The sequence below is a fragment of the Macrobrachium nipponense genome, chromosome 24 (genome assembly GCF_015104395.2).
Source record: "Macrobrachium nipponense isolate FS-2020 chromosome 24, ASM1510439v2, whole genome shotgun sequence".
NCBI lineage: Eukaryota > Metazoa > Arthropoda > Malacostraca > Decapoda > Palaemonidae > Macrobrachium > Macrobrachium nipponense.
Genome location: NC_061091.1, coordinates 81,012,052 through 81,037,309, shown reverse-complemented (window position 1 = coordinate 81,037,309; position 25,258 = coordinate 81,012,052). Strand labels below are relative to the sequence as shown.

General features: G+C 39.9%; 1 pseudogene; it reads right to left on the bottom strand.

Annotated features, from left to right (window-relative positions):
• Positions 1-6,071: 6,071 nt before the first annotated feature.
• LOC135205846 (uncharacterized) lies at positions 6,072-23,817 on the bottom strand (annotated as a pseudogene).
• Between the last annotated feature and the right edge of the window lie 1,441 nt (positions 23,818-25,258).

Below are 25,258 nucleotides of genomic sequence, written 5' to 3'. Positions count from 1 at the left end.
ACGAGTCACGGCGACGGTGCTTAATTCAATTCTCATCCTGGCTGGGACTGAATCTCAGTTTAGTTCCTGTTTGCAAAAAAAAAAAAAAAAAAAAAAAAAAAAAAAAAAAAAAAAAAAAAAGTTTCCGTTTATGCGTTTTGAAGTCGACATGACAGTTTCAGGAATATATTTTTTGATAAATTGATATATTGTCAATCCCGTAAAGAGGGATAGCGCTGACAGTATAGTTCACGTGGTGTACTGTAAGCATTACAATGAAAGGTTTTCATTTTCATATATTAAAAAAGGTAGGATGGTTACCTAGTAGTAACTTTATGATTAATTAATATTTTCTTATCCCTGTTAGGGGGTATTGCCGTCTGTGAACATCCATTTTCTTTACTGTACCTCAGTTCGTATTCTCTTTTTACCATTTTATTTTCCACAATCCTCTCCTAACAATAGATGCATAGTGCAACTGCTTTGAGGTTTTCCTCCTGTTACATTTTTCAAACTATTTACTCTCAGTTTCCTTTTCAGTGCTGAATGGCCTCAAAAGGTTCCAGCACTTGGCCTATGGCCCCCTGGCTACAATCATATTCTAATCCTTTCGTTCTTACTTCATTTTTGCTGTCCAGCCCCTTTGACACGCTCTTTTTATTGTCTTAAAGTGAATGGATGTATAAGTACCCAAGTGCTTGGCTTTGTAGCCATATTTTGATAAATCAGTCTATAGTAGACTTGGAATTGGAGTATAAAATTTAGGACGTTGGCCAAGTGCCGGGACCTATATGGTGAGGTCATTTACACCATGAAACAATTGCCAGGAGAGGTTTGAGGAAAGTAAAAGGGAAGAAAGAGAATATGAAAGGAGATACAGCAAAGGGGATGAAGGGGTTGCAGCTACCTACTTACGGGACGCCGCAGTGAACCTTACGTAATGCCTACAGCGCACTGCGTGAATTGCACTGGAAATACTACCAACCTAAGTATGCTTATAAACTGCCAGTTATTCAATTCAGATCGAATAGTTGTTATAAAGGAAGTAGATCCCACAGCCAGTCAGGAAACGATTTTATTTTTTAGAAATTATGGATATTTTTATTTTTGAAGAGGACGACTGATTCTGACGAATGGTTAAGTGAGATATCCCCTTCCCCCCTCTTCAATTTCACGGTCGGTAAAGAATGACGGATGAGCTGCGCGGATATCCAATTATATATTTTTTTCCGCAAGAAATCAAATGTAGGGAAAATCTATTCTTCTTTTTGTTTTTGTACTGGACACAATACGCAAATAGACTTGATTGAGTTCATTTGTTACCTATTAGTAATTTTATTCTAGCGTTTATAAAGTTGCTGGAATGAATCAGACCTGTTAGATTGTTGCCCTTGTGTTATATAGACAAACTGAAACATGGTAAAAGCAATTTTGATGAGTTTTATTAGTATTGTCTTACTCACAACCTCAAAACGCTAAGTGCAATGCATTTCTACCCTAATACTACATTTCTTGTATTTTAATACTTTTTTATCTACTAATCCATTTATTAATTCATTTTTTTGATAAGTGGGATCTCTTCTTTCTGCATTTAACTTCACTCTTCTCTTACTTTTTAACGAACGCCATAATATTCTTTGGGAGCTTGAATTTCAAGTCCGTGGCCCCCCCTTTGGTGTTTGTTCCAAATGAATAGGGTCATCCTTAATTAATAATAATAATAATAATAATAACTAATAATAATAATAATAATAATAATAATAATAATAATAACTAATTAATAATAATAATAATAATAATCTTTTAAAAGCTTTAATTTCAGGTCAGTGGTTCCCCTTTGGTAGGTTGTTCCATTTTGAATAGGGTCATCTACTGTGTAATAATAATAAAAATAATAATCCAAAATAAATGAATAATAATAATAATAATAATAATAATAATAATAAAATAATAATAATCTTTTAAAGCTTTAATTTCAGGTCAGTGGCCCCTTTGGTGGGTTTGTTCCATTTGAATAGGGTTCATCTACTGTGTAATAATAATAATAATAATAATAATAATAATAATAATAATCAATAATAATAATAATAATAATAATAATAATAATAATCTTTAAAAGCTTGAATTTCAGGTCAGTAGCCCCTTTGGTGGGCTTGTTTCCATGTGGAATAGGGTTCATCTACTGTGTAATAATAATAATATTAATAATAATAATAATAATGAAATGAAATAATGGGCATAATACACACCACCAGTATCACAGAAACAAATAACTTGGCATATGCAGAAGCAAGATTAGTAGCAAAACTGATGGGGATACGAACACCAACACCACCAGCACAACCAACCCAACAGAAACCAAAACAGCAACCTCCTTGGAAAAGGTGCCTAGAAAAGCAAATCATGGTGATGAGATCTGACTTGAGTAAACTGAAAGAGATGGCAGCAAAAAGGCTAAGAAGCAAGAAAACAAGGGAGGAACTCAACGAGAAATACAAAGTACAAGAGAGGGGACAAACAAACACAATAGAAGATGTAAAACACCGAGGCTTAAGGCCAAAGCACATAAGATCCAACGGTACATAAACAGGAATAAGGGATACCGAACCGAACAACTATTCGGAACTAACCAGAAAAGACTATACAGCCAACTAAGAGGGGAAGACAACCACCAAGAAATTCCTGAAGCCGAACCAAGTAAGAGACTGGGAAAACATAAGGAGTAATCCGGTATCACACAACAAACATGCAACATGGCTCCAGGAAGTCAAGGAAGAAGAAACAGGGAGAATAAAACAAAGATTCACAGAGATCATGACAGACACGGTCAGACACCAACTAAAAAAAATGCCAAACTGGAAAGCCCTAGGTCCCGATGAAGTCCATGGATACTGGCTCAAAAACTTCAAGGCCCTACACCCACGGATAGCAGAACAACTCCAGCATTGTATCTCAAATCACCATGCACCCAAATGGATGACCACAGGAAGGACATCCTTAGTACAAAAAGACAAGAGTAAGGGAAATATAGCCAGTAACTGCAGGCCTATCACCTGCCTACCAATAATGTGGAAGTTACTAACAGGTATCATCAGTGAAAGGCTATACAACTACCCAGAGGAGACAAACACCATCCCCCACCAACAGAAAGGCTGCAGAGGGAAGTGTAGGGGCACAAAAGACCAGCTCCTGATAGACAAAATGGTAATGAAGAACAGTAGGAGTAAAGGAAAACCAACCTAAGCATGGCATGGATAGACTATAAGAAAGCCTTCGACATGATACCACACACATGGCTAATAGAATGCCTGAAAATATATGGCGCAGAGGAAAACACCATCAGCTTCCCTCAAAAATACAATGCGCAACTGGAATACAATATTACAAGCTCTGGAATAAGACTAGCAGAGATTAATATCAGGAGAGGGATCTCCGAGGGAGACTCACTGTCCCCACTACTCTTCGTAGTAGCCATGATTCCCATGACAAAAGTACTACAGAAGATCAATGCCGGGTACCAACTCAAGAAAACAGGCAACAGAATTAACCATCTGATGTTCATCGACGACATCAAGCTGTATGGTAAGAGTATCAAGGAAATAGATACCCTAATCCAGACGGTAAGGATTGTATCTGGGGACATCAGGATGGAGTTTGGAATAGAAAAATGCGCCTTAGTCAACATACAAAAGAGCAAAGTAACAAGAACTGAAGGGATAAAGCTACCACATAGGAGCAACATTAAACACATAGATGAGACTGGATACAAATACCTGGGAATAATGGAAGGAGGGGATATCAAACACCAAGAGATGAAGGACACGATCAGGAAAGAATATATGCAGAGACTCAAGGCGATACTCAAGTCAAAACTCAACGGCGGAAATATGATCAAAGCCATAAACACATGGGCATTGCCAGTTATCAGATACAGCGCAGGAATAGTGGAATGGACGAAGGCAGAACTCCGCAGCATAGATCAGAAAACCAGGAAACATATGACAATACACAAAGCACTACACCCAAGAGCAAATACGGACAGACTATACATAACACGAAAGGAAGGAGGGAGAGGACTACTAAGCATAGAGGACTGCGTCAACATCGAGAACAGAGCACTGGGGCAATATCTGAAAACCAGTGAAAACGAGTGGCTAAAGAGTGCATGGGAAAAAGGACTAATAAAAATAGACGAAGACACCAGAATATACAAAGACAGGATGAATGTCAAACAGAACAGAGGACTGCACAACAAACCAATGCACGGACAATACATGAGACAGACTAAAGAACTAGCCAGCGATGACACATGTCAATGGCTACAGAGGGGAGAGCTAAAGAAGGAAACTGAAGGAATGATAACAGCGGCACAACATCAGGCCCTAAGAACCAGATATGTTCAAAGAACGATAGACTGAAATAATATCTCTCCCATATGTCGGAAGTGCAATACGAAAAATGAAACCATAAACCACATAGCAAGCAAATGTCCGGCACTTGCACAGAACCAGTACAAAAAGAGGCATGATTCAGTGGCAAAAGCTCTCCACTGGAGCCTGTGCAAGAAACATCAGCTACCTTGCAGTAATAAGTGGTACGAACACCACCTGAAGGGAGTGATAGAAACGATCAGGCAAAGATCCTCTGGGTCTATGTATCAGAACGGATAGGGTGATACGTGCAAACAGACCAGACGTGACGCTGATTGACAAAATCAAGAAGAAAGTATCACTCATTGATGTCGCAATACCATGGGACACCAGAGTTGAAGAGAAAGAGAAGGAAAAAATGGATAAGTATCAAGATCTGAAATTAGAAATAAGAAGGATATGGGATATGCCAGTGGAAATCGTACCCATAATCATAGGATCAATAGGCACAATCCCAAGATCCCTGAAAAGGAATCTAGAAAAACTAGAGGCTGAAGTAGCTCCAGGACTCATGCAGAAGAGTGTGATCCTATAAACGGCGCACAAAGTAAGAAAAGTGATGGACTCCTAAGGAGGCAGGATGCAACCCGGAACCCCACACTATAAATACCACCCAGTCGAATTGGAGGACTGTGATAGAGCAAAAAAATAATAATAATAATAATAATAATAATTTCGTGATTTGGGAAGGTACATAATTCCCAAATCTAAAACAAGGGAAACCGGTTCTGAATTTACTAGAGCCAGTAATTCACCCGCCATTATTCAAATCGCAGAAAAATACGACAAGTGTGGACAAGAGCATTCCCAAATTGCCAAGATCGTATAAATATTATTCAGTGACTATGTTTTATATGGAAGGGTAATTGATGCTTGAATATGTAATCTGCTGTTGCCAAGTCATCAACCACCCCTGCTACTCCCACCCCCACCAACGCCCATACCTCCATCCCACACCCATTTCTCACCCCACCTTATAATCCATCCAACATCCTTCTTACACCCCGTAGGGAGGTAGCGCCCTCAGTGCACCTCGTGCGGTTCACTGTAGGCATTACTTAATTATTTGCAGCGTCTCTTCGGCCCCTAGCTGCAACCTCTTTCATTCCTTTTGCTGTACCTCCGTGCATATTCTCTTTTTTTAAGAACTTTTTTCAATCTCAATTTTCCCTTTCAGCGCTGAATGACCTGGTAGGTCCCAGCGCTTGGCATTTGGCCTGAATTTTATATTCTATTCTATTCCACATTCATACCCGAAATCTCAGTCTTGTAGGGACAAATAGACTTAATTTCTTTTAATATGAAGGTATGCAGTCCAGTTAGACGTATTAGCAATTGGACAACCTTACTATATATATATATATATATATATATATATATATATATATATATATATATATATATATATATATATATATATATATATATATATATATGGAAAAGACATCTTTTGTTTTAGGTTCACCAATAAGATGGGATAATGATTTTTTTTTTTTATAGAGGCACTAAAAATTCCATTAGAGCATCGCATATGTAGTAACATTCTCTCTCTCTCTCTCTCTCTCTCTCTCTCTCTCTCTCTCTCTCTCTCTCTCTCTCTCTCTCTCAGTATAGATTCACAAGAAACCCAAGAAACCAAGGACCTTCGATTGAAAACAAATATTTACTTTACATTTTATTGACAAAGTAGTCCTATATAGACATAAACATTATGGCATGATAGAGATATCTTGAGAACAGAACTCCCTCTTCTTCTCCTCCTTATCCTTCTTCGTCTTCTCCTTCTTCGTCTTCTCCTTCTTCGCCAGTTAGAAAACACCCTAATATCTATCGTCGTCTACGTGGAGAGTAATAAAAGTGACTAACACATAATCCTCAATTTGGAACACTTTCTCGTCGACACAGTGGAAGGTCTGACACGACTCAAGACCAGATTTCTTTTCCAGCTCGTAGATTTGGGTAGATTTCTTCGCAGACACGTCATGTTTCAGTATTAAGATAAAAACATTCTAAGTTTTCGAAATGCTCTGTTTCCACATAGAAAATAGTTTCTTTTAGGTTTATAGAAATGCTATACGCCAAAGGGTTGTTTTTCTCGTTTGGGTCGAATTTCATTCAGAAGTGGACCCATTTTTCTTGGACGAACACTGCAACTGCTTACAACAAGCAAACCTACTGAACCACCTCACGACTGGTCAATGGTTTATGTCATTTCCTACAACACTTTTATGTCATATGATCCATGAGTCGATTATTAGAAGGGAAAATTTAGCGTTAGAATTATTCCCAACTGATACTACATTTTTAATAGGATTTGTTTAGATTCACAGTTATCGTGCGTGAATATGAAGTAGCCAGTGAATGTAAAATAAAATTGACAGATACGTTCCACTTTTAGATTCACTTTGTATATTGGCTACGCGAGGTTTATTTTGGAGTTAAAATGAAAGTGTTATTAGGTAGGTTGACGGATCGACTACAAGAACAACACGCTAGTTTCCCCATCCACAAAGGATTTAGCACCTTACCATGAACCTGGTGACTTTAGTTTCTCATCCTGGATGGCAGCAAGTTGCAAAGTTAAACAAGGAGGTGATCTCGTATTTCTTAATAGGCTAAAAAAACACCGCACTTTCCACACAACTAGTATACATACACTCGCCAAATAATGATTCCTACTGCTAGAGATATGCCACGGACACCCCCCCACACTGAGATTGGTGATATAGAAACACATACATCTATTCTTAATGTCAGGTTGCGTCCTGTCGAGTTATTGGAACGCACCAGAGGGTTTAAGGAGCAGGAAGTGGTGTACTTTAGTGAATTTCACACGAAACTTGCCAGTGTCCAGTGGGGTTTTCTAGAAGAATTGAGACGTCGAGGCATCAGAGCGTCATGTAATTAGATAATTATGTATAGGTGTATACCTGTTTACTCGTGTATCTGAGTATAGTTTGTGTCCCGAACAGTTCTTGGAAAGCTCGAGGGCGTTTCAGAAGGAGAAAATGTACTTTAATTAATTGTGTCACCGTGAATTTCACATGAGACTTTCCAGCGAAGTCTCTTCGAAGAATTGAAACGTCGAGGCATCAGATAATCATGTAATTAGAAAAATATGTATTGTTATATTTTCATATCATGTAATTTGTGTATTTATGTGTGTATGTGGCCTGCAAGGATATAATTTTCGTGTTGGGACAGAGATAACAGTGGCTTTGACGCTGTAAAGCCACGTACTGGATATTCATTGCAATATCTGAAGCTTTTTTTTTCTTTTTTTTTTTTTTGCTATATTTTTAAAACGGGAAATGCTTTTAGAGTAAGAAAAATATCTATTGTACATCCATTTACAATATACCTGGATATATACATACAAGTACAAAGAATATGTGTAGATATATCAGTTAGTAATTTTTTTATTGTTTTATGAGGAAAATGGCGTCTTAGGAGTCCATCGCAAGATATGTTCAGTTCTGGAAGGTTTGGAAGGTCTGGAAGGTCTGGAAGGGCAGCGCACGCGTGATTCCAGTCGGCCTCCACCAAGACCACTGGAACCGACCCACACGAGACCTGGAATAGGGCAGACAGACCTACTAACGTTGTGAGCACCGAAAACTGTCGGCACACTACTGGAACCGACCCCCTCGCCTCTGAGTCCTGGAATGGGCCAGGTAGACCTACTACACGTTGTGAGCTCCTGGAACTGTCGGTACAGAAAGGTCTCTCTTCTTTTTGGGCGTCTGCTGAGTCGACACCGACCCGTCCTTGGGGTCCAGGACCACCTGGTGGCCTGGTCGGGACCTTGACCTGGATCTGGAGCGTCGAGATCGGCGGTGGCGGGACGAGGAGGAGGAAGGGCGTCGCATGTTCGTCCCGAGGAGGATGACGATGATGGCTGCGTAGAAGACGACGATCACCTGTGAAGTATTAAGAAGGTACAGTTGTATTAAGTCGCGGTTTATCCAAAGGTCTCTGGAATTGCTTGGAAATACATGGAAGATGTTGTGGAATATTTCAGCTCATGGGATATGACCAAATCTGCAGTTTATTCCCAGGTGTAGTGACCATGGACCACTAGTGGCCCATGGACCACACGTTATGAACCATTGTTCTACAGGATAATTTGAAACAGGGTTCATAAAGCACTCACAGCAATGGACCATTAGTGGTCCGTGAACCACCACCAGTTGAGAATTATTGCTCTACAGGATAATTTGATGCAGGGTTAAAATGAACTACTAGTGGTCCGCAGACCACCAGATGAGATATATTATTCTACAGGATAATTTGATGCAGGGTTAAAATGAACCACTAGTAGTCCGTGGACCACCAGTTGTGATATATTATTCTACAGGATAATTTGATGCAGGATTCATAAAACACTCACAGTAATGGACCACTAGTGGTCCGTGAGCCACCAGTTGAGAACTATTGATCTAAATGATATTTTAATGTAGGTTAGTAAACAAATTGCAACAATTGATTGAGTTATGGATCATTATTGGTCCATGGGCCACCATCTGGAAAAACTAGCTGTTCATGGACCACCAGCTGGAAAAACTAGTGGTCCATGGCCCACAAGCTGAACACCAACTAATGGCCCACGGACCACCAGATGAGACCTACCGTCCCAAAGGGATATCCTGACGAAGGTTCAAATAAAATAAAAACTGGAAAACTCACTGCAACGAATATAGCGGCCTCAGCCGACACTTGGGTGGAGGACGCCGCTGGTGAGGTGTCCTTGAAGGCGGCGCTGTGGGGGGCGAACTTGAGCCTACCTCCGTCCCTCAGGCCGTTGGCCAGGACGCATCCTAACCTGGGAATGATAAGAAAGTGTCCTATAGAAGGATTCTGGTAATAGCAGACATAGGATATTATTATTATTATTATTATTATTATTATTATTATTATTATTATTATTATTATTATTATTATTATTTTAAATATTCGCTGGTTTATGTTTACAATGGGATGAGTGAGAGAGAGAGAGAGAGAGAGAGAGAGAGAGCAATCACATCTATAATAGGATGGAACTTCGAATTCCCGCCATGAACCAGGATTGCCAACCCTACGCAAATAACGTTTGGCGTTAGCTAATCGTAATATTTTGATGATGATGATGATGATGATGGTGATAATGATGATAATGATATATATAAATATATGTATATATATATACTTATATGTATCAGAAAATGATGTATAAATCACATGTTAGATATAAAATAGCCAGTGTGCAACCGCAAACGTTGGCTATCTTGCCTGATAGCCTTTGGCACCTTTGGTGTCGTCATCGTGTCAGTTGCCTCTTGGAAGCGAATGAGGGAAAATGTGTTATTTTTATCTCCGAAGGCTATTGCGTCTCGCCCTAATTTTTAGAATGAGTATACGCGTATAAATACCAAGAGGACAGATATTGATTATCATTGAATGATAACAAGAAACAGTAATGGTTGTGAAGGTATTGTTTTACTAAGTTTTTTAAATGAATATTGTGATTTTTTTTTTAATATACTTATGATCCATATTTGTTACGTGAATATATCATCCTGTCTTTTTCTTGTGGAGCAGATTTGGAGATTTATATAAGTAAATAACCGACTGTACTTACGAAATATACTGTTCAAATATACTTATTCACTTTTTGTTTCCCTCCACAGTTCCAGAGAGAAAGAAAGAGAGAGAGAGAGAGACTTCGGTTCGTAGTGCACAAAGTGACGGGGAAAAGATGTCTGACGTTAAAATCAAGAATTTATTTACTTATCTACTTCAAAAACGAAGCCACTTTAAAAAGGGAAGAAGTGATTAGGAAGAAACTTCGTTGACGAAAAAGCAAGAACGAATTAGGACAAAGGTGGGCTTATATCCTTTGCGTTTTCACGTACCGACGTCTTGTATGGTCATATTGGCCTAGTATTACTATATCCCATAAATACCGTTTAACTTCTGCTCGATATATATTATTTCATTTATTTCAGGTTCTCAGTTGTAATTTTAACTTATCTTTGTTTTATTTCAGGTTTAAATCGCTGTTTTAACTTTTAATTAATTTACTTCAGGTTTAAATTGCTGGTTTTAATTGTTGATTAATTTATTTCAGGTTTAAATAACTGGTTAACTTCAGGTTTATTGCTTCCAGGTTTAGCTGTTTAAGTTTGGATTTATTGCTCTCCGGTTTGACTGTTCAACTTCGGGTTTATTGCTTCCAGGTTTATGTATTAATCTTCGGGTTTAATGCTTCCAGGTTTAACTGTTTAATTACGGGTTTATTTTCTTCCAGGTTTTTGGGTTTAACTTCGGGTTTATTGCTTCCAGGTTTAACTGTTTATTTTCGGGTTTATTGCTTCCAGGTTGAAATAACTTTAACTTCAGGTTTATTGCTTCCAGGTTTAACTTTAACTTCGGGTTTATTTCCGGTTTTCAGACGACATCTCTTGTTTGCAGTTGACATGTCTATACTATGTACACGCCATTTTAAATCTGTAAGAGGAAATGCCATGTATAAGTATGCATACGTTCGCAGAACCTGCATTTACCTGGGATACCTCCTCTGTATGGACGCATGGGTCGTTGGGAGGGGGGTTAGTCTATAGGCGGGAAAACGGATTATCCGTAGCATGTTTTACGTTTTAAGTCCTTTTTGGCGTAGATTTTAACGTATTTGGACGTATTTTGGTCATCAAATGCTACAGATGCGTATGTAGCGTGATGATACGTCCTCTGTACAGGAGCTTAGAGGTGCTTTTGATGGAAAAGCCGATTATACGTCTCATGCTTTACGCTGGAAGGCCTTTTTGACGTATTTTGAGATGTATTTCGACTTTTTTTTTTTTTTCATCAGAGGATTATAGATACGTAGGGTCAAAATATTTAATGAAAACTCGTATTCAAAACATCTGGAACACTGACTATAGACCTAGACGCATATCATGCTCTACCTTTGCACTCATTTCTGACGTATTTTGACGTATTCCGGCGAATATTCGTTATCACACTATAGATCTGACGTATTTTGACGAATATTCGTTATCACGGGAGATAGATATATACTTAGGGTTAAGTTATGATACGAAACGCGCTGAGTAGTACTAGGCCGATGCCAGCAAGCGTAAATCCCTTTCGGACGTATTTCGACGTATTTTTTGTTATAAAAGATTATATTTATATCCGCTGGATCAAGGTATTCATTGGATACTCTTTCGTAGTCAAATTATTTTTTAAATAATGTGAAATCACTAGGCCAATGCCACCAAGCGTAGCAAACCTAAGTCACATTGCTTTAGACATCAAGCAAAGGCGCTTGCCACATTCGTTCCAGCTAAACGATATCTATATGTTATGAAGTGGTTATTACTTTTGCTTTTCGGTTTATTTGTCGAAAGAAAAGGGTGACAAATGAAAGTTAATTTATTGGCCGTTTGGCTCAAGAAGTGTTGGAGGAGACCACACGAATCGCTTTTAGTCTAAATTTTCGTCTCCATTTCACGATTCATCAATTATTTCATTCTCATGAAAGTTTTCTCTGCTTTCCTTTACATCGGTATCGTCATCTTTATAGATCCTTGGTATTTAATAATCTTGTCAAAAGTGTTATCTTTATAGATTCCGAGTGCTTATCCACCCACCCGATTCCGAGCGGTAGAAATTGGTCGCTTGCAGCTGACGAAACCCCGTTATAAGAAATGCTTTTATCTTCCAATATATTACTTATTTCACCATCGTTCCATTCTGTTAAGTCTGATGGAGGAAAGGAGAGATATTTTTTTTATATTAGTCCAGAATCTGTCATCTTGAAGAGGAGATTTTTATAAGGGTGTTTTGAAAAGTATTGTAGTACTTAAGGTTAGTGGACTAATGTGCCCGTGTGTTGGTGAATTGTACTAGCGACGTGTATGCTAATTTTGCATTATGTTTAATACTGATTATATATATATTTTCAATAGATAATAATAATAAATCAATAATAATAATAATAATAATTCTCCATTATTTCGTCCACTCTCGCTGCTAGATTGCCAATAAACTATCGTATCGAGTGTCACTTCGAGCGCACTGGAGACTTTGAAGTGGAAAATATCCCTTTTAAGAGGTTCGTCGAATGTCGATTATTATGAAAAGGTTGGGGCGGGGGTTCCGTGGAGGGTTTGGGGGGGGGGGGGGGGGGGGGGGGGGGGGGGGGGGGGGGAGGGGGGGGGGGGGGGGGGGGGGTGGAATTCGAGCCGATGAACCGTTAAGAAAAAAAAAAAAAATCCATTAGCGGAGTTCTTATGCAGATTCATTGTCGAGATCGGGTCTGGGGCATAACGATTGATTGGGTTTCGGGATGCGCTCTCTCTCTCTCTTCTCCTTCTTCTCTCTCTCTCTCTTTTTCTCTTCGTTCTTTTCTCTCTCTCTCTCTCTCTCTCTCTCTCTCTCTCTCGTCCTCCTCTTCTCTTCTCTCTCTCTCTCTCTCTCTCTCTCTCTCTCTCTCTCTCTTGTATTTTTCCTCTTCATCTTCTTCTTTTCCTTCTCTCTCTCTCTCTTCTTCTTCTGCTTCTCTCTCTCTCTCTCTCTCTCTCTCTCTCCTCCGTCTTCTTCCTCCTTCTTCTTTCTCTTCTTTTCTTTTTTCTCTTCTTATTCTCTCTCTCTCTCCTCTCTCTCTCCTCTCTCTCTCCTCTCTCTCTCCCTCCCCGTCCTCTCTTCTCCTCTCTCTCTCTCTCGTCTCTCTTCTCTCTCTCTCTCCGTCTTCTTCCCTTCCCTTTCCTTCTTTCTCCTTTCTTTTTTCTTATTCTTCGTATCTCTCTCTCTTCTCTCTCCTTCTCCTCTCTGTCTCTCCCTTCCTCTCCTCTCTCTCTCTCTCTCTCTCTCTCTCTCTCTCTCAGTCTATTCTTCTTCTTCTTCTTCTCCTCTCTCTCTCTCTCTCTCTCACAAAACTTCAGATCAACTTGCCCAAAAGAACTTCTGGACCCACATTGAATTCACAGCAAGTGAACGAGTTAAGCCCCAAATGAAATGAATTGGAAACTTTTAATTCGTCGAAAGTTAATTATTTCTAAATTCGCGCTCGCAATATATGAGCCATATTTTTTTTTTTTTTTTTTTTTTTTTTTAGTCTTCTGTTAAAGTAAACTATCGCGTCGGCTTTGTCTGTCCGTCCGCACTTTTTTTCTCTCCCGCCCTCAGACCTTAAAAACTGCTGAAGCTAAAGGGCTGCAAATTGGTTATATTAAACCCATCCACCCTCCAATCATCAAAAACGTACCAAATTACAGCCTTATAGAATCGGTAGTTTTTTTATTTCATTTAAGGTTAAAGTTAGCCATGATCGTGCTTCCGGGAACGATATAGGACAGGCCGAGTGGATACAGTTTCATGGGTCGCGGCTGACATAGTATTATACCGAGGTTATATCTGGTGGACTTGATTAGACCGGTGTGCAGAAACTCGATGATTTGTTTGAGTACTTTTTTACTTGGTATTATCTTATTATCTCCCTTTTTTTCATCCATCGACAAGTCTCGACAGTTTAACCCTCCCCCCCCCACCCCCCTCCCCCCGCCCCCCGCACACCCCGCCCCTTGAAGTTTTTTTAAGAAGATACCGAACTTCGTTAACAAGATGAACTTATTTCGCGGGTTCTTTCGAGAATTTTTTTTTTTTATTAGACGTCTGAGTAAATTTCAAGCTTTAGAATTTCCAATAAATTCTTCATTCATACAAAGACCGACGTTTATGTCTCATAACCTTTTTAGGTTTTCAGTTTCAATAAATAAAATCACCTCCCCCCCCCCCCCCCCCTCCCTCATACACAGAGCGGCATGAGTTGTTTTTGAGTATTTTCAGTTTTTTGAATTTCCAATAAATGGCGTAACGCCTCCAGTGCAACGCCTCAGCGGCGTGGTTGGTATGGTATTAGCGTCCCACCTCGGTGGTCGCGGGTTCGATTCTCGGCCATTCCATTGAGGAGTGAGAGATGTGTATTTTCTGGTGATAGAATTTTTGTTCACTCTCGACGTGGTTCGGAAGTCACGTGAAACCTTGGTCCCGTTGCTGAATAACCACTGGTTCCAAGCAACGTAAAAACACCATACAAACAAAACAAACAAGCCTCCAGTGCACCTCATGCGGTACACTGTAGGTTTCATTACAAGGTCTTTGCAAAATCCCCTTCTTTCATATTCCATCTTAACTTTCCTCAATTCTCTCCCTTTACAATTGATTCATAGTGCAATTGCTTTGAGGTTTTCCTCCTGTTACACCTTGCAAACCTCATCATAGGTCACGGAACTTATTGTCTTTTGGCCTAAATCCTACGGTATATTCTATTCTACTTCGTTAATGAGGCCATGGGTTCGCTCAAACCTGGAATGACGTATCTGATATCAAGTCATATGTATATGTTACAGGAATTTGAACTTCCCAATGTAGATGAAGCACTGTTTCGACATGTTGAATCCTAGCCCTCCGGGATGATAATATGTTCCTTAGCAAGTTGCTCATTTCACAAATCACTGGGGATTTCGCGAAATCCCTGATTTTCACGTTATAACTGAAACGTATACATGCACTACACGAAATAGTTGCACAATAGGCAAAATCACTGTAAAAAGAATTTTTCTTTGTTGCAACGCATCAAACCTATGATGGAAGAGGTCAAAAAAAGTCTTTGCAACACACAGACAATTCAAGTAATGGCATGTCATGCAACCTTTGGAATACGTTCACAATTTCCAGTAGCTCTGAAATGAATTAACCTTGACCCAGCCCCGGCCATACCTTTCACATAATGGTCTCTGTTATGGTAAAATGATATGTTATTATTCTTATATTATTATTTATTATTATTTATTATTATTATTATTATTATTATTATTATTTATTTTATTAATTATTATTATTATTCTTTATTCAGAAGATGAACCCTATTCATGCGGAACAACCCCACAGGGGGTATATTTCATTATTAGTTATATTTTTTTTTTTTTTTTTGCTCTATCACAGTCCCCTCCAATTGCGACTAGGGTGGTATTATAGTGTGGGGTTCCGGGGTTGCATCCTGCCTCCTTGGGAATCCATCACTTTTCTTACTATGTGTGCAGTTTCTAGATCACACTCTTTTGCATGATCCTGGAGCTACTTAAGCCTCTAGTTTTTTTCTCGATTCCTTTTCAGGGATCTTGGGATCGTGCCTAGTGCTCCTATGATTATGGGTACGATTTTCCACTTGCATATCCCATATCCTTCTTATTCTCTTTTCAGATCTTGATATTATCCATTTTTTTTTCCCTCTCTTTCTCTTCAACTCTGGTGTCCATGGTATTGCGACATCAATGAGTGATACTTTCTCTAGACTTTGTTAATCAACGTCAAGTCTGGTCTATTTGCACGATCACCTATCGTTCTGATACCATAGTCCCAGAGGATCTTTGCTGATTTGTTTCTATCACTCCCTCAGGTTGGTGCTCGTACCATTATTACTGCAAGGTAGCTGATGTTCTTGCAACAGACTCCAGTGGAGGGGTTTTGCCCACCTGAATTAGCCTCTTTTTTGTACTGTTCTGTGCAAGTGCCGGACATTCGCTTGCTATGTGGCTTATGGTTTCATTTTTCGTATTGACTTTCCTCTGTAGCCCATTTGCCATGTGTCATCACTGGCATAGTTCCTTTAGTCTGTCTCATGTATTGTCCGTGCATTGGTTTTTGTGTGCAGTCCTCTGTTCTGTCTGCCATTTCTCCCTGTCTCGTATATTTCTGGTCGGTCGTCTACTTATTAGTCCTTCTTCCCCATGCACTCTTTAGCCACTCGTCTTCACTGGTTTTCAGATATTGCCCCAGTGCTCTGTTCTCGATGTTGACGCAGTCCTCTATACTTAGTAGTCCTCTCCCTCCTTTCCTTTCGTGTTATATATAGTCTGTCTGTATTTGTTCGGGGTGGGTGTAGTGCTTTGTGTATTGTCATATGTTTGCCTTGTTTTCTGATCTATACTGCGGAGTTCTGCCTCGTCCATTCACTATTCCTGCGCTGTATCTGATTACTGGCACTGCCCATTGTGTTATGGCTTTCAGCATATTTCCGGCGTTGAGTTTTGACTTGAGTATCGCCTTGAGTCTCTGCATATATTTTCTTTCCTGATCGTGTCCCTTCATCTCTGGTGTTTTATATCCCTTCTTTCCATTATTCCCAAGATATTTGGTATCCTTGCTCATCTATGTGTTTGATGTTGCTCCCATCTGGTAGCTTTATCCCTTCAGTTCTTGTTACGTTTGGCCTTTTTGTATGTTGACTAAGGCGCATTTTTCTATTCAGACTCCCATCCTGATGTCCCCAGATATTATTATATTATTATTATTTATTATTATGTTATTATTTTATTAAAAGTAATGGCTACTTCAGCACCATTACACTTGTAGAGATTCTTCTCTATTTCCGAATACGCTTTTTCCGTGCTACTTAGACAGGCTAGTAGAGCGCCTATGGAGTCTGATCAAATACAGAGCCAAAATTGGTGATATATTTGAATTTTACAGATAAACTATGATACATAGTTTTTATCAAAGTCATTAACGATATCTATATATATATATATATATATATATATATATATATATATATATATATATATATATAAAATATATATATATGTCTCTCTCTCTCTCTCTCTCTCTCTCTCTCTCTCTCTTCTTGAAGCAAGCGAGCTTTCGTCTGGAGCTGTCCCAGACATCCTCGGCTGGGAAGCTGATGGTGGACTGATCTTGAAGCGGTCCGTCCTCCTGTTATATTGGAGTTGACAGCAGGGGGTTCTGCCCCATGCTGATCTACTATGGCTGTGGCGGTAGGTCTTCGTTTTCATGGCTGGCTTGAACCGGGTTCTCAAAACCATTTCCATGCGTTGATGGTTGCGATACTGAAGTCCTGCAGCCGCCTAGACCTCCTTAGCGGCGCGGTACGTCGATGGGCGTTTCGCTATGCTGCGGGACGTCACGGCTAACTTTGATTATGATTGGCTGCGGGAAATATCTCGTTCGGGGGCGTCGTCTTCCGTGGAGTTGTCGTGCTCGGTGGTGTCATTGTTGGTGGCAGGTCTTTCTCATACTCGTAGGGAGGAGAATTCTTCCTGCGTCGTATTTAGTGTAGGTCTTACTTGCTGGATGATAAAAGCGCCTCCAGCAGGCGTAACGACGGGCATCAGGGGCCTTTCCTTCCCGATGATCTTCGTGTTTTGGATGATATCACGATCCCGGGAGATGGCCTCTTGATGTTTGGGGGCTGTGCGTGGGATTTTTTTTTTTTGATAGCCCCCGCTTGGGCGTGGCCACGAGTCTCTTCGACAGGCGCATAGTAGTTATACCAAACGTAGGCGCCGCACCAAAAATCAAGAGGCCACTCCCGGGATTTCTTGGGATCATCCAAAAACACGAAGATCATCGGGAAAGGCCTGATGCCCATCGGTTAGCCTGCTGGAGGCGCCCCTTCTTCATCCAGCAAGTAAAAGACTACACTAAATACGACGCAGGAAGAATTTCTCCTCCCTACGAGTATGAGAAGGACCTGCCCACCAACATGACACCCACCGAGACGACAACTCCACGGAAAGACGGGACGCCCCCCGAACGAGAATACTCCCGCAGCCAAAATCATTAATCAAGTTAGCCGTGAACGTCCCGCAGCATAGCGAAACGCCATCGACGTAACCGCGCCACTAAGGAGGGTCTAGGCGGCTGCAGGACTTACAGTATCGCAACCATCAACGCATGGAAAGTCCTTGGGCCTTGAAGTTTTTTTGAGCCCGTTTTATCCATGGACTTTCATCGGGCGGGACCTGGGGGGGGCCTTTCCCAAGTTTGCATTTCTTTAGTTTGGTGTCGACTGTGTGGTCTGTCGTGGATCTCTGGTGTCTTTGTGTTTTATTTCTCCTATTTCTTCTCCTTTGACTTCCTGGAGTTGTCCCATGTTTGTGGGGCATGTTTGTTGTGTTGTTCCTACCGGATTGCTCCATAGTTTTTCCCAGTCTCTTACTTGATTCGGCTTTCAGGAATTTCTGGTGGTTGTCTTCCCCTCTTGAGTTGGGTTGTATAGTCTTTTTCTGTTGGCCGTCGAATAGTTTGTTTTTCTGTTGGTATCCCTTATTCCTGTTCAATGTACCGTTGGGATCTTATGTGCTTTGGCCTAAGCTCTGTTTTACATCTTCATTGTGTTGTTTAGTCCCCTCTCTGTACTTTGTATTTTCTCGTTGAGTTCCTCCCTTGTTTTCTTGCTTCTTAGCCTTTTTTCTGCCATCTCTTTTCAGTTACTCAAGTCAGATCTCATCCCCATGATTGCTTTTTCCAGGCGCCTTTTCCAATGGCGGTTGCTGTTTGGTTTTCTGTTTGGGTTTTGGTTGTGCTGGGGTGGTGTTGGTGTTCGAATCCCCCCATCAGTTTTTGCTACTAATCTTGCTTCCTGCATATGTCAAGTTATTTGTTTCTGTGATACTGGTGGGTGTTTATTGTGCCCATTATTTTCATTGACCTACTTGTTTTCTTCCTTAATTTCTTGGTGTTTTTTTGTAGGCTTTCATGGAAGGGATCTTTGTTCTCTCTGTATCTGGCTCCATCCATTGTCTAATCTTTTTCACCCATTCCGTCGTCTCTGTTACTTCGTCGGTGTTTCTTCGTGTGTCGTTGTTGATACCTCATCCTCCCTGTCGTCTTCTGTGGCATGTCTCTCAGTTCGGCTTCGTGTAATTCGTTGTCGTGTGACATTTCCTTTCCAGTTCTTCTCTTTCTGTTGGGGAGAGCAGTTGTTTTTTCTTTATGTTCCTTACTTGGTCTGCCGGCCTCTGCTCTGTTGGGGGGTGTTGTTCCTCTCATTCCAGAATGTTGACCAATCTCTTCTATATCCTCTCTCCGTCGGGTTGCTTCCGATGTAGCATCTCCATACCTTTCCTTTGTCCATTTCTTCTTTTTGCTTCTGTAGCTCCAATCTCAGGCTGTTGATTACTGTTGTTGTGGTGGGATCAGTTGCTGGATGATGACCTCCAAGTACCTGACGTCTTCCCCTTCAATTGGGTTGAATGGCCTGGTTTTGCGGACGAAGCTCCCTCTGTTGCCAGAGGTTCCATTTACGTCGTGTCGTTTATTCCTTCATTTCTTTCCATCATTTGCTGAGTTTGCTATTTAACCCATAGCTGGACCCTACCCCATCAGGGATAGTACTCATTTACAGCTGAGTAGATGAGAAATTATGGTAAAGACCTTTCCCAAGGAATCAATGCCGAGGAGAGCGGTCACCCATCCAACGACTGGACCAGCCCAAGTGCTTCAACTTGACTTAAGTCTATAGACGACCTAACCCATCCTCCACGGCGCCACATTATTTGTTATTATATTATTATTATTATTATATTATTATTATTATTATTTTATTATTATTATTATTATTATTATTATTATTATTATTATTTATTATTATATGAAAGATATTGCTGCATCAGCTGCATTCCACTTGTAAAATAGTCTTCTCTATTTTTCTAACAAATAGCTTTTCTCTCTGCTACTACAACTGGCGAGTATTTGCGCCGATATTACTCATTCAGGAGGAGTCAATTCGGGATATTGCTTAAATTTATTTATTTGTCACGAGTAAATGTACAAAATAAAAATATAAGTCGATCTAGTGGCCAACGTTTGTTCAATTTACTGTGACAAATAATAAATTTAAGCAATATCCCCGAAATTGACTCCTCCTGATGAGTAATATCGCGCAATACTCGCCAGTTGTAGTAAAAGAAGAGAGAAAGCTATGTTAGAAAAATAGAGAAGACTATTTACAAGTTTGAATGCAGCTGATGCAGCAATATCTTTTCAATAAAACTTGTTTGAAAGAGAGTCCTCCTCCATTTATTATTATTATTATTATTATTTATTATTATTATTATTATTATTATTATTATTATTAATTATTATTATTATTATTATTATTTTTTATTATTATTATTGATTTTTGTTGTTGTTGTTGTTGTTTTGTTCTTGTTTTATTATTATAGGGAAAAAACTCTCTATCGCGAGTATATATATAACCCTGTTTCTGAAGGGTCCACATAATAAAAATGTCAAGAGTCCGTGTTTATTTGATTTTTAAAACTTTAACAAAAAGCTTTCGAACCCTTCCCTGGGTTCATCTTCAGTCCCAATGAACAATTAGTTACGACCATGTACTGAGATGAGTTATACACGGACTCTAAAACACATTTTATTATTGTGAACCCTTTTAGAACATTATTATTATTATTATTATTGTTACCTCTTCCATTCCTATATTACTGAAGTAAAATTGACAGCTAGATTAATTTGCAACTTGTTTAACGAAAATCATAGATAAAGCGAAATCTCGACGCGAGGCTGGGTATTCTTATTATTATTTATTATTTTATTATTATATTATTATTATTATTATTATTATTATTATTATCACTGCCTGTCTCCGTAACTCCCCCCATAGCCTTCCACTCCCAGTCTCTCATCTCCGTCTGCATCTGAAATACCTCAAGGTGCTATCTATCGATTCACTTTCGTGCGACACAAAGGGGAGAACACCGATAAGTTTAAAGACGCAATCTCTCTCTCTCTCTCTCTCTCTCTCTCTCTCTCTCTCTCTCTCTCTCTCTCCTCTCATGTAGAATATGCCTTCATTCCGTCAGGCGAGAAATAGAGTTGGTGGTGCATAATCTGTTTAATATAAAACTGCCAAGACCACGAAACAGCTTTTATTAGATTTTTTTTTATTTCGTGAGCTTTTGTAAGTAAATTACCCACATCGTCAGCTCAATTCATTCGGAAGGTAATTTAGATCAATAAATTTTAAATATTTCCTCCCATAATTTTATCAGAATTTCCGTTGGGGTTCATATTCGTGGTCAGACAAGAGAGTTTGTTTAATTTATCTCAGGAACCTTTAGTTGTTAGTCGCCATCTTCGTAGATGAGATATTTTGGGTAAGATATTGTAGAGGGAGAATTTCATTATTACATTACCTCAAGCATTGCTTTAAGGTTCTTGGCGGCATCCCTTAGGCCCCTAGCTACGACCCTTTCATTCCTTTGTTTGTCCCTTCTTTCATATTCCCTTTCTTCCATCTATCTCCTCTTATTCCCTTAAAATCTATTTACCCTCAATTTCCATTTCAGTCCCGAATGACCTCGTAAATTAGGTCCCATTGCTTGGCTTGAATTGTATATTCCATTCCAATTCATTTATCTACACTAGATTTATTCTTTTTATCCTTCCGGGAATTGGGAACATTTCGACACAGTTTGTTTATTTTGTCTTGTTTTATATCATTAAAAGTAGATATATAAGGTGGACCATATTTCAGTTTGTTCATTTCGTAATGATTTGTTTTCTTTAAAAAATTTTCTCGGTTTATGAGTGTTTTGGAGAATTAAGATTATAATTCTAAGATTGTTAGGGACAAAAAGAAACAGCTGCTCATCTTTACAACGAAAGTGGGAATAGTTTTTGTCCAACACCAACGGAATTGGAAAATAAAAATAAAAAGGAATATCGGTAACTGACTATTTTTCCAGGGAGGCTTAAACGTACACAAGATTGTTGCTGAACCAACTCTCCTTTATAGTGAAGTGCGGATGCTGAATGTGAATGAGAGATGAAAGAGGTTTGGGTATTGGGATTATTTTTTGCGTAGCATCTCTATTTCTCTGTCTGCTCCCGCTCTATAATATGATATATATATATATATATATAATATATATATATATATATATATATTATATATATATATATATATATATATATATTATATACACATAAGATAATCATGACTTCAAAGACGTCACTGAAGTCCTGATTGCTCCTCTGTGTGCGCTGGTTCGAATCCACGAGAGGAAAAATATTATCAACTAAAAAAATTACCTTTTCGGTTAAACATATATGAAAATATAGTAATTCCGAGGTAATGTGAAGGGGTGGATAATTAAGGATATTTGTAGCTAAGACAAAACGTATAAAATGCAGAAAAGAAACGTGAAGTAAAAACTTTAGTATATATAAACGAGGTTAGACTATTTTCCAATGTTCGATCAATTGAAAACAAAGAAGGGGGGCGGTTTCGTCGTATTACCTCGAGCCTCTGGGTTAGATCTGTCAAGTGGCTGCCATATATATATGTTAGCCTTATAGTTTCTATAGTACTTCATATCAACCGTCCTTTGATGCTAGGCAGTACCCTACGACGCTCCATGATTGGCTGTGATAAGCTAAACACAGGGTGGAGGACTCTCAGTCTCTCTCGAGATTTCACATGGGTAGGATGTATGTTCCACCCTCCTGAAAGACGTATACCTTAGGAGAGAGGAACCATACATCTTTGCCTATGTAATTCTTTCGAGAAACTGAGAGTTTCTAGCGCTGTGATTGGCTACCAACAGCCAATCAGGAGCGTCGTAAGGACTGACCTAGACGTCAAATGCACGACTGATGTGGGAGTCAATTATAGTTGCCACAAGGCAACGCACAAAGCAAAACTCCCCGATTCGTCACCTGCGGGATTATAAACTCATTATCCATCCACATCAACCAATTCCAGGAAGGCAACAGGGAAGAACATTATGAAAATAAGCAACCTTGATGTTAAGGATTTATATATTAAGTCATCGTGTAATCATCTGATGCATTAGTGGCAGCTGTTACAGCGGAAATGGAAGAAATATGTGATCGTATAATATACTATGCTCTATTGAATCCTTATGCCATTGTCTGTATTACTAGATAGGTTTCCATTAGTGAAAACGTGAAATGCGATTAGTGACGAAGAAAGAATTTATTATTTTCAATTTATTGTCAGGAAAAAAATCGCTGTTATGGACCTCTCTCTCTCTCTCTCTCTCTCTCTCTCTCTCTCTCTCTCTCTCTCTCTCTCTCTCTCTCTCTCCTTAAGAGCAACGCGTTGCAATACTCATGAGGATACTAGAAAACAAAGTGTTTAGGGTCTCTCTCTCTCTCTCTCTCTGGATTCATTGTTGTACAAGGAGACACAAGTATTATAGACTCTCTCTCTCTCTCTCTCTCTCTCTCTCTCTCTCTCTCTCTCTCTCTCTTGTGCAACCCACATCCTAAGAGGGATAATTAAAAACAGCCAAAAAAATGAAATATAAACTTCCACGAGGATACTCTCTCTCTCTCTCTCTCTCTCTCTCTCTCTCTCTCTCTCTCTCTCTCTCTCTCTCTCTCTCTTACCTGGAGTTTAAGCAGAGTCGATCCAGGCCGGGAGCGTGGGAGAACCCAGCGGTGTGGGGAAAACTGTGGTGTGTGGGAATTATCTGACCACATTTTGTGTGGGAAGATGTTTCACTGGTGTTGAATTTTAGCGTCTCTCACTGATCCGTCGACGTCTTCTTGGCGTAATTCCCACTGAAAAAAAAATTAATATATTAGTCATTATTTGAGGTTCATTGCGGCGTCCCTCAGGCCAATAGCTGCAACCCCTTTGCATTCCTTTTACTGTACCTCCATTCATGTTCTCTTTCGTCCATCTTACTTTCCTTCTCTTAACAATTGATTCATAGTGCAACTGCTTTGAGGTTTTCCTCCTGTTACGTCTTTCAAACCACTTTACTGTCAGTTTGCCTTACAGCGCTGGATGACCTCGTAGGTTCTAGCGCTTGGCCTTGGACTTAAATTCTTTATATTCCAATTCGAATTATTTTCAGCGCTGGATGACCTCCTAGGTCCCAGCGCATGGCTTGATATATTCCTATTCCCATTTCACACATACATATTAGTCTGCTCTGTCTTATATTCCAGTTTCTATTCCAGTTATTTTCAGAACTGAATGACCTCGTAGTTCCCAGCGCATGGCTTTATGTATTCCAATCCCTATTCCACACATACATACATAGCCTGGTCTCTGATCTGCCACAGAAGGTCATCAAAAGCATTTGGTTGGGTTCATTCGACAGGATCGATGTTGGACGGAATTAAACACACAAAAAAGAGGTTATATTTGTTGCAAATGGGATTATTTTCCATGGATACGAACGATCTCGAAGTTCCATTGTCCAGTAGCTGGAAGGCAGGCATCCAGGTACTACTACTGCTGCTGCTACCACCACCAGCATTGTCGCTGTCTCCCAATTAACCTTTTCGGGAACGCGTAAAAATTCGGTTCCGTTGTGCGTATTTTCAGTTTCGTATTTTAATCAACTTCGTCAATAGAGAAATAACAAAAAAACGTATTAAAATCTATTACGCCGGTGTGTGTTTATACGGAAAAAGCGGAATTCGTATGAATGGGAGTGATTCCGGGTTTTTATTTTATCTTTTGTTTACTTTTTTTCAGAGCAAAGAGACAGGGTGTCTTTGCTTTGTGTTGAATGGAATTTTAATTTACACGTCCATACATACATATGTATATATTATATATATACATTTACTTACGTTCATATATAATAATCTATGCGTACATAATCCTGTGCTGACATTTCTTAACACCATTAAAAACGTAAAGAAGATAAGATCATTGTTTCTGGATCCCTAAGTTCCTCACGTGGAGGGGAAAACTTCTAATCTGATGTGTGTGTTCTTCGGGGGGACTTGGTTGGTTTCGGGGGGGTTTCGGGGGGAGGCGGGGGGAGGGGCGGGTTGGGGGGGGTTCGCGAATCCTCCCACAAAAAAATCCTATTGCTCCGGGGGCGGGGGGGAAAGCAGTGATCGAGCGAGCTGATGGGCTCCATCCCCCCCCCCCACCCCACCCCCCCCCCCCCTCACCCCCCCCCCCCCCCCCCCCCCCCCCCCCCCCCCCCCCCCCACCCCCCCCCCCCCCCCCCCCCCCCCCCCCCCCCCCCCCCCCCCCCCCCCCCCCCCCCCAC